This window comes from Passer domesticus, chromosome 2, assembly GCF_036417665.1.
Source record: "Passer domesticus isolate bPasDom1 chromosome 2, bPasDom1.hap1, whole genome shotgun sequence".
Classification (NCBI taxonomy): domain Eukaryota; kingdom Metazoa; phylum Chordata; class Aves; order Passeriformes; family Passeridae; genus Passer; species Passer domesticus.
The window spans coordinates 108,134,981-108,160,512 of NC_087475.1; the positions used below are offsets into that span (position 1 = coordinate 108,134,981).

At 40.9% G+C, this 25,532-nt stretch overlaps 1 protein-coding gene across 1 annotated transcript in view; it reads right to left on the reverse strand.

Annotated features, from left to right (window-relative positions):
- PHLDB2 (pleckstrin homology like domain family B member 2) overlaps positions 1 to 20,292 on the reverse strand; it is a 105,969-nt gene extending 85,677 nt beyond the window's left edge. Inside the window, exon 1 of the mRNA XM_064410546.1 lies at positions 20,202 to 20,292. The gene's annotated coding sequence lies outside the window, so the exon portion shown is untranslated. The remainder of the gene's footprint in view (positions 1 to 20,201) is intronic.
- Between the last annotated feature and the right edge of the window lie 5,240 nt (positions 20,293 to 25,532).

Below are 25,532 nucleotides of genomic sequence, written 5' to 3' on the forward strand. Positions count from 1 at the left end.
TTTGAAGATCCAGATGAAAAACTGTCCTCTGTGGCCTTAATACAAACAATACCCTTTAAATTAATTAATTTTACTCAGTTAATTACTGCCTAAGGGTAAAGCCCACGCTGAAAGGAGGGCAGCTCTAACTAAAAGAAGCTTCTAAATGAAAACAGGTGATATCTGTCATCTTCATCTAGTGTAAAACATGCAAATACTTAAACATGCCATTTCTCATGCTATCCTGTTTTTTTCCTCAGAGAAGTCCAGTTTCTTCCATAGTTAAAACTGAAAAGCAGGCTTTTTTGGTTTCTATTAAAAATAATCAAGTGGAGAAAAACCAGAATATGAGGTATTTGTTTTTTATTCTCAAATTTCTGCAAAACACCGAAGCGGTGTCAAAACCCAATTAAGAGTAACAGGCACCCAGATGACACCAAAGCAGGAAACATTTCCAGAAAGCCCCATGCCAGTAGGACCCTGTGAAACCAGCACAGCTTCACTGAAGGGCCAAACTTGTTCCTTCCAAAGATGAGTTTTGGGAGCCAGGAGCCACAGATTCTAAGTCTTAAGACTACATCAGCCACTGATTTGTTATCACTTGGTTTCTTCTCCCACCATAACCTATCCTACAGATGTTTGGGTGTTTAATCATTAACTTAAACTAATATTTAAAAACCTAGCCTTATGTCCCTTTTTTCTGCTTTCTGATTTTATTATCTGTATTAACAATGGCTGAAGTGGTTTTTTTCTTGTTTAATATACAATAAATACTATATTTAAATATATAAATATACACTCTGCTGGTTTTGTCACTTGTATTATACATTATATTTAATAATTTAATCCAAGAGCATGCTCTACCCTCCTGTTTAATGAAATTTGATGCATAAATAAAATTATTTTTTTATTCAGTATTAGCAAGAGAAGAAGTATTAGCACAATATAGTGAGAAATTTACTCAAACCAAATTTAGATCAAATTTGCTAAACCATTTTAGGCCAAATAGACAAGAGCACAAGGGCTAACAAGTTAGCTTTGTGTGCTACTCTTCGTGGACAGCAGATGCATTCTTGTTGGAAAAAAAAAATCAAACCATTGAAATTTTTTAGAAGACAAATTAATGACATTTTTCTTGCCTGTCTCATTCAGAGCCTGTTACTGTCACATTTCAGAAGGATGGAGTTCTCAATCAGTATCTCCAGCAGCCAACCTCTGTGATTTTTGCTATCTCTAAGCAGGACCCCTTTGGACAGGTCATTGTCACATGGCCATGTTGCACCCAGGCAGCTGTGCCAAAAAGGCAAGGCCTCTAGCAGGGATTCTGCCAGGAAGGACAGCCCCAAGGAAACACTGACATGGGCACAGAACCAACAGTTTGGCCGAGTGACATGGTTTAGGGGAATTTCAAATGTTAGCTTTTATCTCAGCAGGTGAGCTCAAGGTGTATCCTGCTGGGCCTGGGAAGCTTGGTAAAGTATTAATATGGGCATTTGAAGCAAATAACTCACATTTTCTAGGAACCATTGTAAGGATTCTATGGGGACAGACATCCATTATTCTGTTTTTAACTAGCAGGTTGTCCTTTCAGAGATTAATGCAAAATGAAATTTCACTATTGCCATTTTAAGGTCTGCCTACTTGTTGGTTACAACTCCTAATGCTCAATTCCTGCAACCAGGCTGTTAAAATTTAATTCACAGTATATTAGACATCCATGTAACTCTAAATAAGCAGCTTTTCCTTAAGTATATAGTTCCACTTAATATTATGTTTCAGAAAATATTTTAACAGGATGTAACCAGTATCAATTAAACCATGGCTTTATTTTCCATGATGACAATGTAAATATACATTTTAAGACCTACGTAAACATTTTCAAAGTTTAATCTGAGGTGATTCATTTGAGAAAACTGGAGTCTTTATCAAAGCTGCAGAAGTTACCTGGGCAATATTTCATTCACTTGCCTGTAAATATGTAAATTTGAGCTATGTATTGATTTTGGAAGAATTATTATAGATCTGCATAAATCAGAGTAGGGAATTTAGACCTTATCATCCAGTGTAATGGAAAGGAGTCAGAATAATTTTCTATAGCTGCAAATGCTTGCTTTTTCCCATTTAGTTTTTGTCAACTAGCAACATTTATTTGAATTCATCACAAATGTATTGACATTTTGGTAGAAAGGGAAAGGTTTTTTATTTTAACATCTTTTGCTCACTTGTCATATATGGAAAAATTAATATTTTTGAAGTCTTGCTACACTTCACTTAGGTTTTGATTTGTGATATACAAGAAAATCTAGATTTGAAAAAAGAAAAAAAAAGAAAAGTCTACAAAAATTTAGTGCCATTTTCTAGTTCACATGGTGGTGCTCAGCCAAAGGTTGGACTCTTTCTCAGAGGTCTTTTCCCACCTAAATGGTCCTGTGACTCATTCTGTGAAAAAGACTGCCAAAAGTCACCATATAACCAAACATTTAAACCAAAGACTATGATTTTTCTCTGCATTCAGTCAGAACAAAGAAACCTTATTAAAAAGGCTGAGATTTTCTTCGCACTACAAGAATTTGAAGTCTTACAAAACTCCCATTGCTTAGGTACCCAGAGCAACAAGAATGAAATTGAAATACTGACAGCATCCATGTCAGTAGTGATCTCAGGAGAATTAACCCTGGAAATAAAATCATGAAGAATAAATTTTCTTATATTTTAGTCCATATTTTCTAAAGTACCTCTGAGTTTAGATCTCTGATTTGCCAAATGCAACACACAGAACTGCTCAGATGATCTTGTTTTTCAGACAGCATTGAAGACTTTCCCTCTGAAAACCCAGATCCTACAGTGTATTTCAAGAAGACACCACCAGCTGTCACTTCAGAAAATTACATTATGCAATTTTAGCCCGTGACTTCATTGCAGCAGTGACTTCATTGTGGATTACACATAATCCACGTGCAGTTTTCAGTCACAACACTTAAAGTCAATTGTAAACAGCTACTTTCATTGCCAAGGGAAGGATGGGGTCATTTCACTGTCTAGGTTACATTACAGGACCAGTCTCCTCATGCAACCCCCCTTCATCTTTGATCTTTCCATCCAGGATATATTAGGGAACAGTGACACTAATACATCTTTGAACAGGAGACGATACAGTATGCGGGAGCTGTGTCAGGAGAATCCCTTTTTGTTTCCTTTGTGAACGGCCAGATACCCCTCCCATACCATGGAATAACTTCGGTCCAAGGGAGATTTTAATTCCCTGAGCGAAGTGACAGCATGAAATAATTGCTTCTGTAGATCCTTCCTGGCACATGTTGGTTGGGACAGCAATGGCCTGAGCCCTATATGTGAGCTCCATGGGGCTGCCATGGGCAAACAAAGCCCTGCTGTGTTGTACAGCACCCACTGATGGCCCCGACATCTTGGATGTAAGGAATAGCCAAGTGCTCCTGCTCCAAGCTGCCTGCCTGAGGGAGGCTTTCTCAGCCTTGCCCCACTATTGAAGTGGACCCTGGCACTTACTGGGGAGATACAAAACATCTGCAGGCATCCAGCCTGAGCCCTGGATTTTTTGGCAGCTGACATTCATCTTCAGGAGTGTAGTCACTGACCTTGACAGCATCCAAAGTGCACTGGGGGCTAGAACGTGCCTCAGCCTCTCCCACCACCCCTCATGTCTGTTCTGCCTTTCTGTCCTCACATCCAACTCTTGCATGCTCATGTCCCTAAAAGTGGCAGAGGTACTGTAGAGAAACCAGGAAAAGCGATGGGTGTGCACATACATGCGCTGCCTTCTCCCAGCTTCTGGCCATCCCTCTCCTCTAAACTCCTGTGAAAGGGGTGTTCAACCACCTCCTTTTCTACTTCCCCCACATACCAGAGCTGCCCATGTTCACTGACATCATTAATGAGTCCAAGTAATATAGTCAGACCTGTTAGAATGTCTTCTAGTCAGACCTGTTGGAATATCTTCTAGAAGTGCAGAGAAAAGGAGGTGGAGTGAGAAGACTCATATTAAGAAGATAAATGTGTCAGAAGTGTCAGTGTTTAAAGCTGGCTAAATATATATATATATATTCAAAACTATATAAGAAAGAAAACCAACTGAAAAAATGAAATCTTCTACAAGTTAAGAAGTTCCTATACAAAAATCATCTATCGACAGAAATAGCCTAAAGAATGTTCCTATAGATTCAAACTCTAAGTTGCCTGCAGGTTTTATGCAGGTGTATCTCCATTTTAAAATTGAAGACTGGTTTTCTGACTGACTCTTCAATAATGACTAAAACATATTTTTTAATTGATCAGAAGCAGCCATCCCTAGAGGCTGGGAGGCACTGGGCAGGGCTTCTGCTTGCAAGAGAAACCCAAGCTATATAGAATAAGCAGGCAATATATCACAGGACCAGAACAAATGCAGCCATACTAAGGTCCATCCTCACTCTTTTCTTTAGATTTTTGTCTACTAATAAAGAATGATGACAGATTAAATATCCTCTTCCAGATTATTTATTCCCTTTAACAGTGAAAGAAATGTTTAAACTTACAAGCCAAATAGTCTCAAAAAAACACCTGTAAATACTACCTAACAAGGTAAAAGAATCAAGTACCTATGCCAAATAAGTCAGCAAATACACATAATCCTTTCTAAGGAGAAGAAATGGCTTGCCAAAAAGCTGAGTCTGTTTAGGCAAGTTCTACTGCTTCTTACAGACAGGCCCATATTATCAGAAGTGATGACACTAGAAAGAGTGGGACAGGGAGTTATTTACTTCTGGATATCAGTGACTCAGTGAGAAATGGAAGACTGCCTTTTTCTTCAGTGCTAATATTTTCTCCCTCAGCAACAGCACATGCCCTTATGGAAAGACTGCTACTGCCCATATATCCCTTTGCCCTATATATCACCTATGGCTGCATCAGTATTAGCATGAGACTGCAGCATGTGAACCTCTGTGTTCCATGGATCATCAGAATTTGTTTGGAAAATGGCCCACTAAGACAAAGCATCACTTTACAAGATGAAGAATCACATGCTTAATTCCCTTCTCCGAACAAGAAGAAGTAATTGCAATATCTGGCATTGCTGGCTCCTCTACAGGTAGGTTCAAAAGGAGAAATGAATGTGACATGTTTTGGAGACATGTTTTATGGGACTACAGAAAGGGGTGACTCTGCAATCGGAGCTGTTTTTCTCATATGAAAAAAATATTATTCAAACAGTGCTGACTGTTTAAGAAGGAAAAATGAACTACAAGGAACAAATGACCAATACATTCAGCTGAATATTGCTGCACTGAAGAGCAAAAGTTTTACTATTAATTGCCCAATCATACAATTTACCCCTCAATATAGAAAACCACTTGCATGGACCATTCAGAGATGGAGCCATTTGCCTACAGCTGAGACACTGCAGGAGGTTTATTATGCTTGCATACATCAGACATGACTAAGATATCATGCAAAGTTCTAGAAATAACCAAGGAGATCTCTTATAGGGTAAAGTTTCATTTTAATGCCTAATATTATGAAGATGTATTTTCCTCTTGAAGTTTGTGGGAACTAGCAGCAAAATGATTTTTATTTCCAAAGGATGCTAAGGGACTTACATAATTATGTGTCTTGCTTAGTTTGTATTTAAAATAATTAGCCCTAAAATTTAGGAGCCACACAAATAAAACTGACATCCTAAGGAGCTAGACAGTTAAAATCTTTGCAAAGTGTTGAACCTGTGCCTCTCTATTGCCTGATCCACTCAAGGTCTCCTTTGGTAGTCATTAGATCCACTACTCACATGTGAAGAGATGTGCAACACAGATGTCAGTTGTTTCTTAACTTTCTTTTATGGATTCAAGAGAAGCAGAAAATGTAAGTCTGGTACCAAAAATAAGAGACTCACAGTTGAGGCTCCAGGTAGGTCCATGACATCTCCTCATTTCTCCATCCAGCTGTAGATGAACAACGGTCTTCATTAGGGTTTTCTAGATAAGCTGCACGTCAGATGTTACAGAAGCTCGGGCTGAAAAACAACTATCTCTTACTCTTCATGCACAAAGCACAGAGTCCAAAGCTGCTGCTGTTACCAGCCTCAATAATGGTGTAAACTAGTTGTAAGAACCATACTTCTAAATTAAGATGTATCAGCAAACATTTAGGAGATGCTGGAGGGAAGAAGGAGATAAGGATTTATGTGGGAAGGTGGTACTTGCTGATAGCAGTCATGAGAGCTGCCTGGAGGCACAGGTCAGGAGATTTCTGTGCTTTATGCACCAGCCAGTTGGCACAAGGACCACAAGAGTGACTGCCAGTGCCAAAAAATGTATTTCTTGAACTAAGCTGATGTGGTGGGTTGAATCTTGCATGGACACCAGGTGCCCATTAAAGCTGCTCTATCCCTCCCCTCCTCAGCTGGGCAGAAGAGACAAAATACAGCAAAAGGTACAGGCTTGCCACAGTGTTTGCCTGCTTTGGGCATCCACCCATTCTGGCATGGCCTGCTCCATGGGCTGCAGGTGAATAGCTGCTCCATCATGGACCTCCATGGGCTGCAGAGGTACAACCTGCCTCACTGTGGTCTGCAGGGAAACCTCTGCTCTGATGCCTGGAGCATCTCCTGCCTTCCTTCTGCACTGACCTTGGTGTCTGCAGAGATGTTTCTCTCACATGTTCTCACTCTGTTTTTTTCTGGCTGCAATTTGCTTCTGCACAATAATTTTTCCCTTTCTTACATATGTTGTAACAGAGGCATTACTATTACCACTGATGGTGATGCCTCAGGTTTTAGTTTTTATATTTTTCAGATTCTGTACTGCTTTAGTGTGTAGTTCTGAGCTTCATATTAAGGGATGGTAAGCTCTCTTCACAGAGTAAGTAGACAAAACAATTCCTTCTCTAGCCGGGGACCCAAGGACAACTGATCCAAATTTCAAGCCCAAGAGCATAAACAACAGTGGACTGAAGAGAGAAAAACAAGAAAGATGGGACTTCATGGGCTTGAGCTGTAAGTGGACAATTAGCTCCAATATGCTAATAGATCAGAACTTATAAAAGTGTGAGACCCCATGACCAGTAGTCCATTTTGTGACCATTTTGGGTTCACCTGGGCTGTAGCCCTGGCTGGGCTCTTGTGTTGCCCAAGGTGGATCTATTGAGGTCTCATAATAAATACCTACTTTAGCTCCATCTAGTCTCTGTTCTAGGTCAGCCTTCACAAGGCATCAATGGGCTCAGCCTTGATCCATGGCAGGTCCATCCGGGGGCCGTGTGCCTTTGGGTCCATCAGACATGGGGGAGGCTTCTGGCAGCTTCTCAGAGAAGCCCCACCTGTAGAGCCCCTGCTACCAAACCCTTGCTATGCAAACCCAACATAGTCGAGCTCCTGCTACAAGAAAGAAAGAGAAAAGCAGCCAGGCAGCAATGGTGAGTGCGGCCATGTGCACGGCAGAGACCCTGGGAACAAAGCACAGCAATGCAGCGAGAGAGCTCCCAGCCTCAGGAACCCAAAGGCCCTGGCTTCCTGTGGAAAATGATAGCCTGTGACAAACACACATGCCTGTGCCTAGCAGCAATTTCATCAAATACAGTAGCATGGGGAAAGAAAGCTTAAAATAAAGCATACCTTTAAAAAGAAATTAAACCTGTAGCTTAATTTGTGTTCATTTACCAGACAAGAATATTAAAGGCTTGAAAATGTTTGGAGATTACTGAGTATTTGTAAAACTGTTCATGGCTCCTAAAACAGTGATCAATATTAACGAGATTATGAATTTTAGGATGTCTAAATGCCTTTCTTTTCTTTCTTTAATGCTCTTCTGCCAGTGCATTTTGGTCATGTAGTAAGGAAATAGAAATAGCATAATAAGGATTACTAAACCAAGCCCAGAGTACAAATAGCAAATTATCTGAAAAAAAAATTAAGCAAACCACATATACACACCATACAAAAATGACTAATGCCACATACATCTGGAAGAAATTAGAGCTAATTGGAAATAATAAACAAACCAAGCAGGGCCAGCTTTATAGTCACTATTATTTGTGGTGGCTAGAATAGCAACAGTCAAAAGATACATCCATATTTGTATGCTCCATTTTTTAGCTGTCACTGCAGCTCTACATAATTAATTCTATCACATCCCCCATCATCCAGACATATTGCTTAATATGTAAAAATAAATTGCTATATTTCTTCTCATCTCTATTCTATCCAAACCACAGATATCTCCCTTATGCAGCATATTATTAAAACTTTGAGAAAGGCAAAAGTTAATAACTGGTTCCTCCATAGGAAATTATTTTATGCTATGAAGGTATTTATTATCTGAAGTCAGGCAGGCTGCAAAGTCTGCTGATGAGAAATAACCCCTCTGCCATATTCAACTATTTTGACAGCTGTTAAATACAAGTGATGACACAGTGGAAATACCTAGTCTGAAACAAGATAAGATGAATACCTCACATTAAATACTTTCTTGTACTAACGCCTGCTTTTGCATGTATTAGCACCAATAGCAGAACAGCACTTGATACAGATGAAAGGAGAATTGGACTTGTAACCTTTAGGTGAGCCAGATGTGATTCATAGCTCAAGCTGTAACATTCCTATCTGTACTTGTTTATTTTGCAATAAACAATGGACCTTTTATATTCTAATTAGCACGGGATCCATAGCCTGGGCCACATGCTGGCCGTTCAAGCCTAGGACAGAGAATGAATGAAGGAAACACTGTTGTTGCTGAATAGGGAGGCTCACTAAAAGACATCCCAAAACCCTAGCCAAATCCCCAGCAGGCCAAACACAGGGATCTTCCCACCTTTCCTGGATCCCAGCCCAAAGCCACTCTCTTTCTCCCAACATCTTTTCTTATTGAGCAACAGAGTCACGGAACTGGATCAAGGAGGCAGGTCTGAGGCTCCATCTTATGAGTAAAAATCCCTGTTCTCAGTAATGAGACTCACCCAGCATGACAACAGTTCTCCAGCATCCCTCCAGAATTTCCTCAAGGACACAGCAGACTTGGGAAAAAATGCCCTGAATGAAAAAAATCTCAGTGCACAGATTTATGCTTGGAAAGATATTAATACATCAATAATATGACAGAAAAGGCAACAGGCAAACAGACTGGAATTTCTTTGTAAGTAGCTTGCCAGTAGTCTACACAATAGCTTGCGTGGAGTGAATACTGAAATGTTGAAAAGAAATTTGTTGTCAAAGGCCAGTAGAAAGCCTATAAGAGAGAATAAGCACAAAGACTACTTTACTGTTCTAATGTATTTGCTGTGTAGCATTTTATAGGCAGGTGAAGAATTCTGTTCTCAGATAAACCAATCATGTATTCACAGCCCACCAAACTAAAGATCAGATTTTTGTACAGTGTGGATTTCCTTAAGTCTAGCTTCCAGACTTGGCTAGCAGAATGAATTATTTTCCTTTGATACATACCGTCAATATCTCATGAATATTATAACATGTCCAAGTCCAAGCAACTGCAGAGTCAAGTATTTGCAAGCAGGCAATTACAGCACAGAGCTATGATGGGATTTGTCTCTCTAAATGCAATCATGGGATGCCAGTGCACTAAGATGAAACCACAGTTAAAACCAAAGCATTTCACACAGCTGCTTCCAGAGCAGGGCAGGACTCTTCTGATTCAAGAAGGTTACCATAACTGGCTAAAGAAACATGGAAATTCAGTCTACAAGAATGAAGCAAGTAAAGAAGCAACAGAAAATTACACTAGGTGTTTCAATAAAAACACCACTGGTTTTCAGCTGTTCTCATTTACACATTCTAGGTTTACATACAGTATAGTAGGATTTCTCTATGGAGCTGACAGCTCCAATGGCAGCACAGATTCAAAAGAAAGCTTATGCAACCCCAAAGTGAATTTCTCAGCCTTGTAGTCTGAAAAGTACCAGTGTTAGATCAACAGCAAAGCCCACTATTTTTTCTATTAGAAAACCTTTCAGGACAGGGTAGGAGAAAGGGCTCCAAGTCAGTGCATTGCATCTGCATGGCAGATCTGTATTAAAGCCCTGCTGAGGGAATGTTATCTATTTCAGCATCCTTGAATGTCAAAAAATAAATGGAAGAGGAATATTTCTGCCCTGCCTCACAGAAACATGTAGAAGCAGCTCCGTCTCTGTGCCTGTTCTCTCCTTCTTCATGGAAACCAGAGCAATGAGTCTTTCCTTGCAGCCCCCTAATTCAAGCTCTGGACAAGGGTAATCACATTTCACACTTCATGGCTTAAACTGATCATCATATGGATTAGGAAAGAAACTGCATTTCACGGCATATGAAATGTTCACACACATTCATAGCTCTGGAAGTGGTTTGTCTGCTGTAGGCTCAAAAATTAGGTATTTGCCCTAGAGGGAGATGTGGATGATGGACATGCATTTCTTCTTGCTGCTTTACTTTTCTAGCTCTGTGTCTCTGTGTTTCTGAAACTTGTCCAGAGCAGAAATTAAGACAAGTTTCCTTGCTCTGAGCTGAGCATACCTTTTAGATATTCCAGACATTGCACTTTCACATAGCAATAATGACTTGCTAGGAAATTCCCTTGCTCTGCCAGTTAGAATGCACTGGAAGAATGGCTTTGATCATCTTCAGATGGATTCAGTCCACGGATTCATCATTTCAGATTAAGATTTAGCATAGTATCCATAAAGACCTTTAGTCATTTTGGGGCGTTTTGATTTTGAAGGGTTTTGATTGGCACGAAAAGGCACAGATTTTGCATTTGAAAGCTATTTTAGGGAAATCAAAACTTTATAAATATTTTTTTTATTTTTTGGTGTAGTGCATCTACAGTCTGCCTGTCCAGGTGACTGTCCTTTACAACTCTGAGAAACTCATAGGGCAAAATAGCTGAGGACCTGTCGTAGGTTAAGAAGGAAGTAAGTTTTTGGCAGGTTGTGATCAAACCAATCAGTGCTTGGATTTGAATATTGGCACCTCAAACCCTGACAGGACCTTAGCAGTTTCCACAATTTTAGTGGGCAATATAACAGCAGTTTCAAGAGCCTGAATCCCTATTTAAGACATATTGTACCTTCAGCAGCAAAGCTCTCTGACACAGGGCAGGTGATAGGAATAACTTTTCCCAGTTTCTCCCCACCAACCAAAAACCAAGCAGCATATGGCAGGAGCGTTAATCAGAGGTAGAAAGCAGGAGGGCAGAGAAATGGAAAAAGAAAAAGGGCTTTTGGCCCATTTCAAATAGCTCTGGATTCTTCAGTGCTTTTTGTAGTCAGCTTTCAAGCAACAGAGCTGCCATTCCTTCAGAGACCATGTCCAATGGGAGTCAATTGGCTTCATACCCTGCATCTTTAGCCCTTATATCTCACTCTTTCCCCAGCAAATATTGTTCATACCATCCCACTTTGGAAAATCCTAAGGCTTTCTTTTCATCACCCCCTTTCCAAACAAATGGGCTCTTTCAGCTGTCTTTCCCATGGCTGGAGTTTGTTCCCTTTAGGAAGGCTGCACATACATTTCACACAATAGGTACCATCTCCATGACACCATGTGCTTTCTGCACAAGGAAGAGCCACAAGTTTGCCACATAAATCCTACCATATAATCGAATTTTGTGCCAATATTTCTGGGTCACAGCAAGCAGGAATGCTCTGGGGAGCTTTTCGCAACCAAATGACTTCAGATTGCTCTGCTCTGAATAATCCACTCTGACAATGGTTATTGTTTATGCTTGGAGCACCAATCCACACTGCAGCCCCACTGATGCCAGATAAATAGGCAGGTAAACACAGCCCCTGCCTGAAAGGACTGGCTGCATAGTTTGTGTCAACAAGCAGGCAGAGCAGAGTCTGAGTTCAGGAATTAGAAGCATGAGATTGAAGAAAGGCAGAAGCAAACACTGGCCAAAAAGTTAGACCAACACAGGTTGAGGGTTCCTCCCTCCCTCACTGCCTCCCAGCACGATCAGAAGCACAAGACCAAGCAGGACCTTGAATTCCCACCACACAGTCATGTTTCCAGGCAGAATCAGCTGACTATACACCACCCCTGATAGATGTCACCTACATGGTTTGAACAAAGAATCTGCAACTTGCCTTTTCCAGCCACTGTTACTTTCAGCAAAGCCATCTTAATGCCTTCTTTGGCCACCATGGACCAGAGAACAGAGCATTGCTTTTGTGTTTGCAAACAACTCATTTGGTTTCTTTCAGCCTTACTTTCCTTAAATTCCACAACTTATGTCTTTCTCTTCCCTGTGTAGGGCCCCAGTCTTTCTTCTTATTCCTTTCAAGCCTCTACAGCTGGGTTTTAGAGGGAGCAGGATCCCTTTGCATGTATTATCACCTCTGTCAGTTTAACCTTGTGGAATAACTGACAATATGTATTACTGATAAATATAAATATATTACTGAGAAAAAAATACTATATATATATATATATATAATCTCACTGACATTTTAAGATATTTTTCTGCAGAACTGCAATCTATTCATTTGTTTCCAACCTTGTGACCAACTGACCAATTATTGCTTGTTACAGTGAAGAAATTCACATTTGTCTTCTCTGGCCTTCATAATCTGTTTTCAAATAATTTTTAAAATTTCTTTCAGTTATTTTGAACCAGACACTCATTGCCTAGAAATCCTGAGCCCCACTTCCAGCCCAAATATTACTTTATCAAATATACTTAATCATGAATCACAGTTCTATCATCCAAATCTTTAGGGAAAATACTGACTTCAGACCTCTCTGATGAATGTTTTCATTTGGATGATGACCCCAGCTAGTACTTGAAGAGCACTTCTCTGATCTGTTGTTTGATTGGATCAACAAGACAACACCAACATTTAGATAGAACGTTTGATTAACAAAGGACACATCCACATTTGGCTGTATCATCTTTTAAAGACTGATGTAATCTACTGTGGTGTTGAAAAGGGACAATCAAAGCCCTTTTTCCTGCAGAATTCTGACAGAAAACTTGCAGATTAAAACAACTTCAGCAAGCATGAATTTACCAAGAAGAAGAAGTGAAAAGTATCCCATGCTCCCTCTCAGAAGACACAGCCACCTTTTGCCCTCTCTTCCAAAAGATGATCTCCTAACATCTCTTCCCGAGGCTTCTCTGCAGCAAATGGGGTTAGCCACTGCTCATCTACTTCCACCAATGCCTTGAAAGACAGGTCCCAAGATGCTCTTCATAGAATTATAGAATGGTTTGAATTGAAAAGAATTTTTGAAGAAAATCTAGTTCTAGCTCCTCTGCCATCAGCAGGGACACCTTTCACTAGGAAAGGTTGCTCAAACCCCCATCCAATGTGGCCTTGAACCCTGTCAATGATGAGGCATCCACAATCTTCAGGGAACCTCATCATAATGGTCATTCTTCAAGAGGACCACAGAGGTTTGATTTGCTGCTTGTAGTGCATCATACAAAACTCCTTTTTTCCCTCCAGTTTAAGGAATTTTGGCTCACATCCCAGCCCACAGTAACTTCAGAGCAATGAGTGCTCACAAGGGCCAAGCCCTCCTTGCAGGCAGTCACTGCTCCTTGGCACAAAAGATCCTGCTCCCCTTCCCACATGCACAGCCAGGCCATGTCTGGTGTTTGTGCTGGGTGGAACAAAAACATTTTTGCTTGCTGCACCCTGCAAAAGGCAGAGTGTAAGAATTGCATTCACAAGTGTAAAGGCTTAAGGTCTGACCAGTTTCAACAAAGCCAGGATCCAAAAAGAACATAAAAAGAATAAGAAAGGAATAGTACCAAAAATACAGTGCAGCTCAAGTTGAAAAACATCAGCTGATAGTGTCCATGATCAACATGTTCTGCACATGCTTGGTTTTATTTCCCATTTAATTCCAAGGGAAATATAATAACACAATAAAACCAGAATTTTAAGAGGTCTGGATCTGAAAGTATTATTTGATGCACCCAAAACATTCCACCGCCTGAGTCCCACAGAAACTCAAAATCTCCAGATTTCCAGAACTGCTAAGTTAAACTCTTTTGCAGCAATTTTCTGTTTTAGTGTTCACAGTTGTACTATTCTCTTCCACAGTCAAGCACGGCATTACAGAAACTGTTCCTTGTTGACTCTAATAGCATCATTCTTCAAAAACACTAGTTGGTACATCTTTCACTTTGAGGACCAAAGTAAGCATGGTCCTCATTGATTTGCATGAGAAAACAATTATCTTTGACTGCAAAAGGCATTTAAATTCGGGAATCTAGAGACACTCGGTCATAACAAAAACTTAAGAACCTTACAGGTCCAGAGAGATTTAAAAACTGCCTATTACCCTGAGATTTTTCCTTTCACTTGTAAATTTCAGTGTTTCATAAATCTTACAATTCTGCTAAAGCCAAATGTTTAACACTGTTACATATTATCTCATAAAATAATATGGTGAGCACATCACTTCCACAGTGTAGGAAATAGACAATAAAGTAGTAACTCGGTCTGTTTGAGAATCTTTAAAGAGAGAGCACTGCTTTTCCACAATGAGAACTGTCAGCAGCAAAACTGCCATTTACATTGTACCATTGCTTCAGCAGGATTTCCTGCCATTGCTCAATATTCTGATTCTGGCCATCAACAGGAACAGACAAGCTCTGTTTTCTAAAGAACAGGCTTTATGCCATTTCACTATTGGCCACCACAGTGTGGAATACCTGAAGTTCAGACTTGTTGAGCATTGTCCCAGCACTGTCACATCCTGCCCTCACACAGTCTATAGAATACTTTGGAGCAGGTTTCTTCCCTGTAGGCACAAAGATGAGACTTAGAACAGCTGTAAGGAAGGCTCAGTATCAACGCCATGCTCATCACCCAGCACTCCACACTGCTGTCACACATGTCACCTGAAAGCAGCCATGGCCAATCCCCATGGCAAGAAGAATTCAGTGCTCTGAAACTGAGCCCTGCAATGTGATGCTTGAGAATCAACTTAGGCAGGACATTTAACCTGCACCTCTCTTTAGCAGGTCCAGTAAACAGCTCCACCATCTAGTAACAGGAAAGCAGTACAAGGAAAAACCTGAAAAAAAAATGTGTTACATTTTGCATCTGTGAAATGCAGCCTTATAAACATCACACAGTCTTTTGCACCATCTTTTTCATTTTTTTACATATTTACACAACTTTTAAACACAGAGGTAGCCTTTAATCTCTGCAATTTAATAGTCATTCCATACTCTAAAACAATTCCCAGACCGGGAATTTGCGCATCTTGACTTCACATTTGTTGCTAGAGGCACAAATCTTCCCCCCATGCCATGCTTCTCATTGCTCAGACAACTGACCAATCTCAGCTCCGTGTTTATAGTACTTTGGGTTTGTAATACCTTTGGGCTTGCATGCAAATGTCAGTGCCCATCACCATTGCTACACTCCACCATCTCCGTTCTCCAACAAACAGCACTTTGCTGAGCACATCACTGTGTGACTGTCCTACTAAAACTATTTCCATAAAAATGCTAAAAGAGTAGAGCCTAACCTACTACAAAGGTGGAACCTCTGCAACCTCCCAAGATGGCTTTCCCTGCCACAAGGGCTCCTCTGCATGGAATCTCTGGGGTCTATGCAAGACTGTAATCACCTCTAAGTCCTCTCTGGGGAGCAGCAGTATCTTCGCCCTTTTACTGCATTTCATTGACAAAAACTAATCACTTTGAATATCTTCCTCCCACTATCACACCTGAAGTTGGACAATAGATAAAAAGAGTTTTCAGGCAGAAAAAGACATGCAGATACAGTAGCAGGTCTGATTAAACAGCTCTGTATCCTTAGAAATCATGTTATTTTTTTACTTGCATTAACCCCCTTTTTGCTCCTAGTTTAACCTTTTAAATTTCAGTGTTATATGACTCTTCAATACATACTTTCCTATTTCTAGGCACAACATGAGAATCAGCACTTGATTCACACTACTTTGCAATGCCATAACATGTTTAAAATAAGTGTCCTAAAACATTTCCTTTTACACAAAGCCTTATAAGCCATTCCTCCCAGTTTTAAAATTAAACTTACATTTCAGATCAAGGCAGTTCTGAGTCACATTTTCAAAATGTGGTACATGAAAAACATGCAACATTGGCTGCAACAGGCTGCAGACTGGTGCCAGTTTAAAGTATTTTTGCAAGACAGGAATAGACAGAGGGAAATAACTGTCCCAAACCCTACTGAAGAATATGTCCTTTCCCAGGCCCTATGTTTTGCTCAGCCCATAATCAAATTCCGCTCTGCTGGAAGCCAGTGGTTCTGCTGCCAGGGTGTCTCTACTGACTTCTTCTAAAGCTGGTCATGGACTTCTTTCCTGTCCTGCTTTGTCTCTCACACTTCATTTCCCCATCACAAACATACTTTTAATCTTTTCTTCTCATGGCTTTTCCACCTGACTGTTGCATCCTCCAGGACCAGTGCAGCACAACAGAAGACCTGCATCCATGTTGTCTTCCCTGTGTGTCTGAGGACAATGAGCATATCAAGTATACAAAGAGGTGCCCACAAATCCGATGATTTTTAAGTTCCCTTGTGTTTCAGGATGCTACTAAAAGGGAGTTCTATTCACACTAACACAGGTGGGGGGTTTGATCTTGTCCAGCTTGCCAGGGCAGCACCATTTGGGCTTTTCCTTCCAAGAATCTAAAGCAAGTCAAGTTCAGATGTGATGTTGGGCTGCCTTTGTCTTCTCTGCCTGTTCCATGTGGTACAAAACACTCCTGACAAAACACTGACTGGAGAGGGGGTGTTATTTCAAGTGAAGAGGTTAGCAGCCTAAATGAAATAATTAAAACACAAATGTCCTGAAGGCTGTTTAGCAGTTAGATAGCTACTTGAATGAAATGCTATGGTGGATAAGTCAGTCAAGAATCAGGTTTTGTTCTTGAAAATCATTGTGATGTTCAAGAGTAATTCAGTCTTAATAAGCAAAAAATACTGAAATATTCCCAATTCTAAGACCAATGTGAGTCTTTCAGATTCACATTTCTTATTTCAGTCAAGCAAAACCTTGTGGCAAACATTCTTTCTTCACTTTCAAATCCACCTGAAGATACCCAATGCAGTTGGGGTTGAGTATACTCTTCAACAAACAAAATGAAACATACTGCTTTCTCAAAACACAGTTGATTAGGTATAGACATTTCACTTTCACCAAACAGAGAAAACAAATCACTCTTTTTTTTTTTCCTAAATATTTTTTTCCAGGATCCACAGTTTCATATAAGGTATTTTAGTTTTGATGAAACTGCATTCTCTATTCTACAGAAAATCTTTTCATCAAAAAATTTTCCAGCATGTTAAGCTATAATGCTGGAAAACCTACTAAGGAAGTGCCTCATCCATGGCATCATCAGTTTTTTCCACAATGGATACCAGTGTTTGCTGGGAGCTGGAAGCACAGCAGTTTCATCTGTAAGCTGTCTGCATGCTCTTGACAGACAGCTATTGTGTCTGCATCAGCACAGCTGCTATTTGATTATCCAAATCCCTCATTATTGTTTCCAAAGGAAAAGCATGCTTCCCTTCTTTCTTCTCATTTCCTTAAAAACAATTTTATTTTTTTTTTAGAAAAACTAAAATCAAAACCACTCCCCGATTCAAGAATTCAAGTCAATTATCCACAGAGTTATCTCAAATTAACTGTTCGGATGGCATTCATATTCTACTTTACTGCAGAATAAAGGGGGTTTTGTACATTGCACAAGATCTCATTCCCTAAGCTCACCCTGGAAGCCTCCACTTCCACATGAGGGGCTATTCTTCTGTGTCCTGTGCTGGGTTAGGATGATCTGAGGGCAACTCCTGGGTTCCAACTCAGACATTCCTCTCTCAAGTGTCATGCTTTGGCTGGTGCCACCAACCACCATCAGCCTCCAGTTGCCTCAGGGAGATTGGAACTGTGCCTGTTCTTCCAAGAGGAAGCCAAAAGGGTAGATGAGGATATAAACAATGACTACCTTGTAATTAGCAACCACACAAAAAATTTTGGGTTTGAAGGGGCTACACGACTGCTTCAGAGAAACCCTTGTGCCAGATGAGCTTACATCCCCAACTCCAATGTATTTGGCTTATTCATATTTTAAATCAGAAAGCAAAGAAGCTTTGGTGTTACAAAGAATCACTGATAACACATCATTCAAACAACTTTCAACTTTGCATGGACACTTTAAACCATTCACCCATGAAACAACATGTCAAAGGCAGCTTCTCAGAATAGGTCAGATGCTGAATGGGAGGCACATTCCACTCCATAAACATTTAAGTCACCAGTAATTAACTTACAGGAGGCCACGAGAGCCCTTTGGTCTAAAGTGCCTCCTCCAAACAGACAGGCAATGGGAGTGGGTTTGTTGGTATGCACCAGGCATTTCAGGCACGAATCCCATCCTTGTCCCAATGTACCCCAGAATGTGGGCACAGGCAGCTGGTGGTGAAAGCCTCACAAACCATCTCTGAGAACGTGGGTGGTGCTAGGAATCAAAACAGAGGCAGCCGAACAGTGATAACATCAGTATTACAGAAATCTGGTAACTGCCTGACTGAATCTTATTAAAAAGCCCACAGGGGCTGCAGGAGTGGTTTCATTCCTGTAGCACATTTTGCCTGAGCTAGAGGAATAGATTGGCTCTTGTGAAAAGCCACAAGCCTGCTGCATCCTCACTTTTGCACAGGTACTTGGTTCCTTGACAGTCTCCAAGGGCATGAGAAGATTCAGCTTATCAAAATCCTATACCTTGTCCATAGAAAGGATGCAGAAAAAATAGTCAAATTTGTTAGCCTTGGGTACAGGCCACAGGGACTAAAACAAGCCACTGTTTAAGGGAACTTTGACTGTCTTCAGGTCTCAGTCCTTCATTCACCCTTTCTCCAGCTACCTCAGGACCTAAACCAGAGCAGACTCCTGAACTGGTCACACATTTCCAAATTATAACAGTCATACAGCCAAGTGAAACCAGTCCTCAGCAGACACAGTCATCTTCTCCAAATATCAGCTCACTATCATACAACAGTGATGTAAAAACCCAGCACCAGCTATGAGGAAAAATTGCAGCAAAACTTCCAGGGCAATATCCCTAATGCAGGTGTGGAGCCTGAGATGCCTCAGCATAACTTGAGATAATCCTGAACCACCTCCAACTCCAACCAAAATCATTCACTCTTACAAATATTCAGGTACAAACTTGAGCACCAAAAAACAAACAAACAAACAAAGAAACCAGTGGTCGGTAGTTATGTTTCCCTTGGATATGCAAATACATTTGGTTTTTTTCGAGTTCTTTGCTCTCTGGCTTTCAAAACCATTTGCATGATAACTGAGAATGTCATTCACATCAAAAATAAAAGAAATTTTGTAATGCTTCCCTTGTTCATAGTTCTGCCAAGTCTTTAATCCACACAACACTTAAGGGAACCAATATTCCTCACCATCCCACCACAAAGTACAAAGATTCACAGGAAGTCTGAAAGCAACATTCCTTAACTTAAAAATCCTCTTTTCACAGAAAACATTTTGAACAGAGATAGAAAGAACAGTCCAAAGCAAATTGTTCCATCAGCAGTGCCCAAGTAAGCAGTAGGAGCTGTTTAACTACTTACACCTTTTTCCTAACATCTGCCTGGGTACTGATGGCTCCCTGACTGCCTGTGACTTTCCCTGTTTCTCTTGCAAGAGTTCTTCAACCTTTTGTTATATTTTGAAAATGTGGCTATGTAGTTACCGCTTTATGCAACACACTTTAATCAATACTTCTCCATTGCTGTCCACCTTACACTCTTCACCTCAGCCCAAGCATCAACAGGTTTCATGCCTAACAAATTCTCCCTTGTGAATAGGTAAATAAAACCTGAAGTCAGCAGAGCTCTTGATCTGATACCAATCCTGTCCCAAGAGCTACATTTTATAGGGCACACCTCAAACATATCACTTGACCAATATCAGATACTAAGTCAATATTTATTCCCTAAAACTATGCATATTATTTGGCCAGCTTGTTTAATCTACTTGTATTTTTCAGATGAATTGTTCATAGGAAAGACTATTAAAAAAGAGAAAAATTTTGCAAGAAAGAAGAAAAGAAGACATACAGTCTCAGCCCACAAAAATCACTCAACTGTGATTCTCTGTTTGGTTTCATTTCAAGTTGTTTTAGACAAATATAGCTGTCTTGTTCCCAAACTACTTCCCAAGATCCATGGCAGTTGATGTTGGCACATCCCTCCACTCCCCCTACCTTTCAATTCAGTTGCAGTCAAAGCCAAAAAGCTTGATGCTAGAGGACTCCTGTGTGCCTGCCTTTTTAACTTGGAGGACATTGGTAGTCTGTCACTCTGCCAGCAAACAGACTCATTTGTTATTAACACAGCCCATATTTAGCCATGTGTCTCCCAAGGAAAAAACACATACTTTCTTCTAAACAAAGACCAATCTCTGCACAGCCAAATCCCTGGGGACCGCTGGATCCCATTTTGCATGGCCAAATAAGGTAAAGCAAGAATTTGAAAAATGCAAACCTGGCTTGAGATTGCCTGAAGCTTTCAGGAGCCATTTTTGCATGTGTTAACTTTTTGTTAAACATCAGAAGGTGCTGCAAGGCCTTAATTTCATCACTTTTTCATAAATATTTATTTTCCAATTAAGTATTTTGGAACACAAGTGAGCTTTAAGGAGATGTAGTAGGAGACCATGGTTGAGAGCAGGAAGCAATACTGGAGAAAACAGTGTTAAAGCTTTACTCAAAATAAAAATGGTGTAATTCACTGAGAGATACTGATTGAACATTCTCTGGATTACAGGCAAACACTCTTCTGAAATGCACATGAGAGGGAATGCAGTATGTTATATAACACACTGTACTTCTCAAGAGGATTTTAATTCTGGCTTCCCACTGAACTTCAATACCTTCCTTCTGAAGGAGTAGCCAGAGATGTCTGTTTCTCTAATGGAAAAAAAAAATTTAAATACATTTAAAGCAGAAGAGATAGGGTGAATAATTTGTGTCTACATGTAAACACCATGTAAAGACTTCCTTAAGGAGGAAACTTTGACTTCATTTTCCTCTGTCCATCTTCCACCACAAAGGTATCCTGCCCTCCAGCATTCTGCTTCACGACCTACCACATCTGAGCAGCAGACAGCTGTTCCACAGGAACCCAGAGATTCAAGATCCCCATTATCATTGTGCATTGAAACTAAAAACACATGGGGAAAAGAGAGCAGTTTTCTACCATCCCAGCTGAAAAATGTGTATGCAGATATTCTGTAGCTTTACACAGAACAAATGCAAAGTAATACCATGGAGTTCATGCATGCATGGACCAAATTCAAGGGGGTGTGGCAAGCACAGACTTTTCAACCAGCTGGAAGTGAAACCAGCAACTCAGAAGAAATTGATTTTTGCTATTTGTTCTAACTTAGTCATGAGAAGTGATTAGGCATAATGAGCCTTGTGTGACTGAGAAGCTGCTCTTGGCTTCCCTGAGAAGTGAAGACACTGTCATGCCCCAAGGCATTTAGTATTTTTGACCATGACCAGTGGTCTTCCATAGGATGATTTTAACGCTAACTCAGCGCCTCAGCCAACTACCAATTTTTGTGGAAGCATCACACCATTTGTTACCTCAGCACACTGCTTGCTAGCCTTCTGCAGAGACTGAGGAAATACCTGTATCCATGCAGAACAAGCAATTGAAAGTCACTAGGGAGAAGCAGTTATTCCCTTCCAAACCTCTGTGTTCTACAGGAGATTAGCAACTGAAACTGTTAATGTTCGAACTAATCCCTTTAAGCATTGCATATCAGCAGCACTCAGCCTACTTTACCAATTTAAAGGTGAAAGAGCATTCTCATTCCCAGGAAACAATTCAAACAGAAGCATACCAAAGTGGAAAACCAACAAGTTTAAATATGAGAAAGGACAAGGAACACAGGCCAGGTTTAGTGACCACATTCAGAATTCCAAAGCTGCAGATCTCACCACACACATTTGTACCTGAGGTCTGTGGCCCACAGCAAAGAACAAAACAGCAACACTGATCCACCAGGACTATCCAGGTTTCAAGTGATGGAGTATTGGCAATCCCAGACAAAAGCATAGACTGGAACAAGCAATCATTGAGAGCAGCCCTGTGGAGAAGGACTTGGGGGTTCTCATGGACAAAAAACTGGACATGACCTGGCAATGTGCTCTTGCAGCCCAGAAAGCCAAACACATCCTGGGCTGCATCCAAAGCAGCCTAGCCAGCAGGTCAAGGAAGAGGATTCTCCCCTTTTGAGACCCCACCAGGGGTGGGAGCATCCAGCTCTGGGGTCCCCAGCACAGGAAAGGCATCAGCTTGTTGGAGCAAATCCAGAGGAGGGTCATGAAGATGCTCAGAGGGATGGAGCACCTCCTCTACAAAGACAGGCTGAGAGAGCTAGGGCTGTTTAGCCTGGAGAAGAGAAGGCCTCAAAGGACACCTCATTGCAGCCTTCCAGTACCTTATGGAGGCTCATAAAAAGGAGGGAGAAGGAGTTTTTATATGGGCAGACAGTGACAGGACAATGAGCAATGGTTTAAAGTGAAACAGGGAAGGTTTAGATGAGACCTTAAGAAGGAATTGTTTTCTGTGAGAGTGACGAGGTACTGGAACAGGCTGCCTAGGGAAGTTGTCCCATCTACTGAAGTGTTCAAGGCCACCTTGGATCCCCAGGGTCATGAGCAAAAAGTCTAGTGGGTGGTATCCCTGCCTGTAGCACAGGTGTTAAATTATCTTTAAGGTCCCTTCCAGATGAACCATTCTATGATTCTGTTTCTGTAACAGAAGAGCACTTTGGAGGTTCCTCCTCTGCAGATGAATCACATTGCTCATCACACAGGACCACATATAGGACTTCTGCTGGTCATGCCAACACAAGATCTTTGAAGTAGGTAAGAACACATGGATTTTAAGACCCGTTACAGGACTTTAAAAAAATTTTTAACAGTCTGAATATCACTCAGGGCTGTAGGACTCAGAGCTAATTTTGCTGCAGATTTCAACCCTGTTCCACTCAGTGTGGGATTAAGAAACAGAGACATAAAAATCCTCCCATCCAGTCCTGAATGATGTAAGACACCCCCTTCTGCCACACCAATGCTGGTGTGAAGCAGCAGCACCCTCCCGAGGGAGGCAGGGGCTGGGCTCCTTACAGGTCCTTTTCCTGATTCCTAGAGGCTCAGTTCTTGGCCAGCTGCATCCTTACCCAGCAGGGCTGTAGCATTCCAAGTTGGCCAGGACCCAACTCTCCTGCCTGTGGCCAGACTCTGTGGCTCAGCTGCTGACCTGCAGAGAGCAGGGCTCCGTGGGGAGGGCTGAAAGCTACCCCGTGCCAGCTGGCTGACAGCAAAAGCATCTCCCTTTCCAAACCAAAACCAGAAAATACCATGAAGGCTCTGACTCCAGCTTGAAACTAAATGTAAAATTAGAGAAACTTTCTTTTACTTTTTCCACAAGGTTTCCAAACTGAGGAAGGTCCTTTAAAGCTCTTCCAGGGAAATAATCCAGGTAAAATCTGTACTCTAATGTACTTTGTCTCTAATGTAGTGGAGATGAGTGGTGGAAGTAAAGTTGATCTAAAGATTTGGTTTAGGTTTTAACTAACAGCAAACCAGAATCACGACACTTCTTGTGAATTGAAGGTCCCAGAAGTGTTGGAAAGTTTTAGTTGCCTCATTCTGGAAATACCTGGTTCATTGTTTTTTATTTTAAAAAAGCTAAGTCTAGCTGAGGAAGACAATCACACCATAAATACAACTGCACAGCATAATCAACAGGATTCTCTATTTAGTTTAGCTTGGGATTATAAAAGAAACACCAGAAGGAAACACAGATTTTTATATTTAGACTTGGGAGGCAGGAATATAAAAAGTGGATTTGACTTATCTGGATATCACATCAGGTACTCTACAGAGCTGGCTAAGGTTTCTAGCAGAAATGGGATTTAACAAGTATAAATATGAGGTGCTGTTCTGGAACAAAGCTTGAGGGGGGTAGAAAGGGGAGGAATATCTTCTGATAGCTGATCACATCTGGAATCTTGCCAGATACATGCCATTAACAACTTCCTGGATATCCACAGAAAATTGCCAAGCCAGTTCTTTGACTGACAATTCTCATGCTACCACATCACATACAACCAACGCCAGGAAAACCACATCAAAACAGAGCAAGACCAACACAAAAAAACCTCACAAACACAAGAAAAAAAAAACAAAAAAAACCAACAACAACAACAACAACAAAAAAAAAACAAAACACCAAAACAAAAAAAAACAAACAAAAATCCCAAAAAACAAAACAAAACAAAAAAAACCAAACAAACAACCAAAAAACCAAACAACCAAAACAAGAGCCCAAACCAATGCTAGCTCTGCTTCTGCTAACTGGAGTAAATGAAATTAAACAGACCTTTGTGTGTGATGACTATCTATGTGCTCCAGTACAATACAGAACAAAAGGCAACTTTATGCTTAAAAACTTGTATATAAATTCTGTTTTCTTCATCAGAACGAAGCATTGGAGCAAGCACACATTTTCAAATGCTGTACTGGAAAAAGGGCTACACATAGGTTTAAAGCTCAGGGACTGCCAAAGCTGATTATTTCTTCCTCATACTCAGTCTTGTGAGAAACAACTCCTCACTTTGAAAATTTAAAAAGGTTTATTAAAACTTAACAAAATACAACAAAGGACTACATAAGGAAAATGTCACAGCACTGGGAATTGCCCTTGTGGATACCATGTGTCCAGTTCATCTTCAAGATGGATGCTCAGTCTTTTATACCCCTGGGGGTTGCATCAGCCAGCCCTGGACCCTCCTAAAGTCTGTTAGTCATCTCTTCTTTGCCATTTGAAAGCAGTGGAGACTGCTTTCTTGTAACTTGACTGGAGATCAGATGTTGCCATGCCTCACCCCCTAAGCAACAAGCTTTTCCATTCCCAACTGCCCCAGGTAAGGGACACATGTGCATGCCTTCTCTCTACCTGTCCTAGACAACCTGGACTGTCTGATGGTCACAATACAGAGGTGGGGAGAAAAAGGAACTATGGGGAGAACAGAGGACATCTGAACTATAATAACATAACTATACATCACTAAAGCTTTTCTTAATATTCACACAATAGCTATCCCTTATTTGAGAGAGACAATCATTTCATTATCCATCTATAACACTCAGGGTAATGTTCCATATGCTTGGCCAGGGCCTGGACTACAGTGTTCAAGTGCAGGTCTTTAGTTACCCAGTCAAAGCAAACAGACTTAGGGTTTGGCTCATGCACTGTCCAGGCTGAAGCTCAATTGTCCTTGCTTGAGGTCCACCTCCACTCTCTACAGCTCCTTAGGGCCAGCACTCAGCCCTACACACTCTTCACACGTTCTGCCTCCTTCATTCTTGCAGGTGGAGTTTCCAGTGAGTGTCCTGCCTTCCCCTCTGCCTGCCTTCTTGTGCAGAGAAGCCATGAAGATGATCTAAAGGCTGGCACCCCTCTGCTGTGAGGATAAGCAAAAAGAGTCATGGTTGTTCTTCCTGGGAGAACAAGGC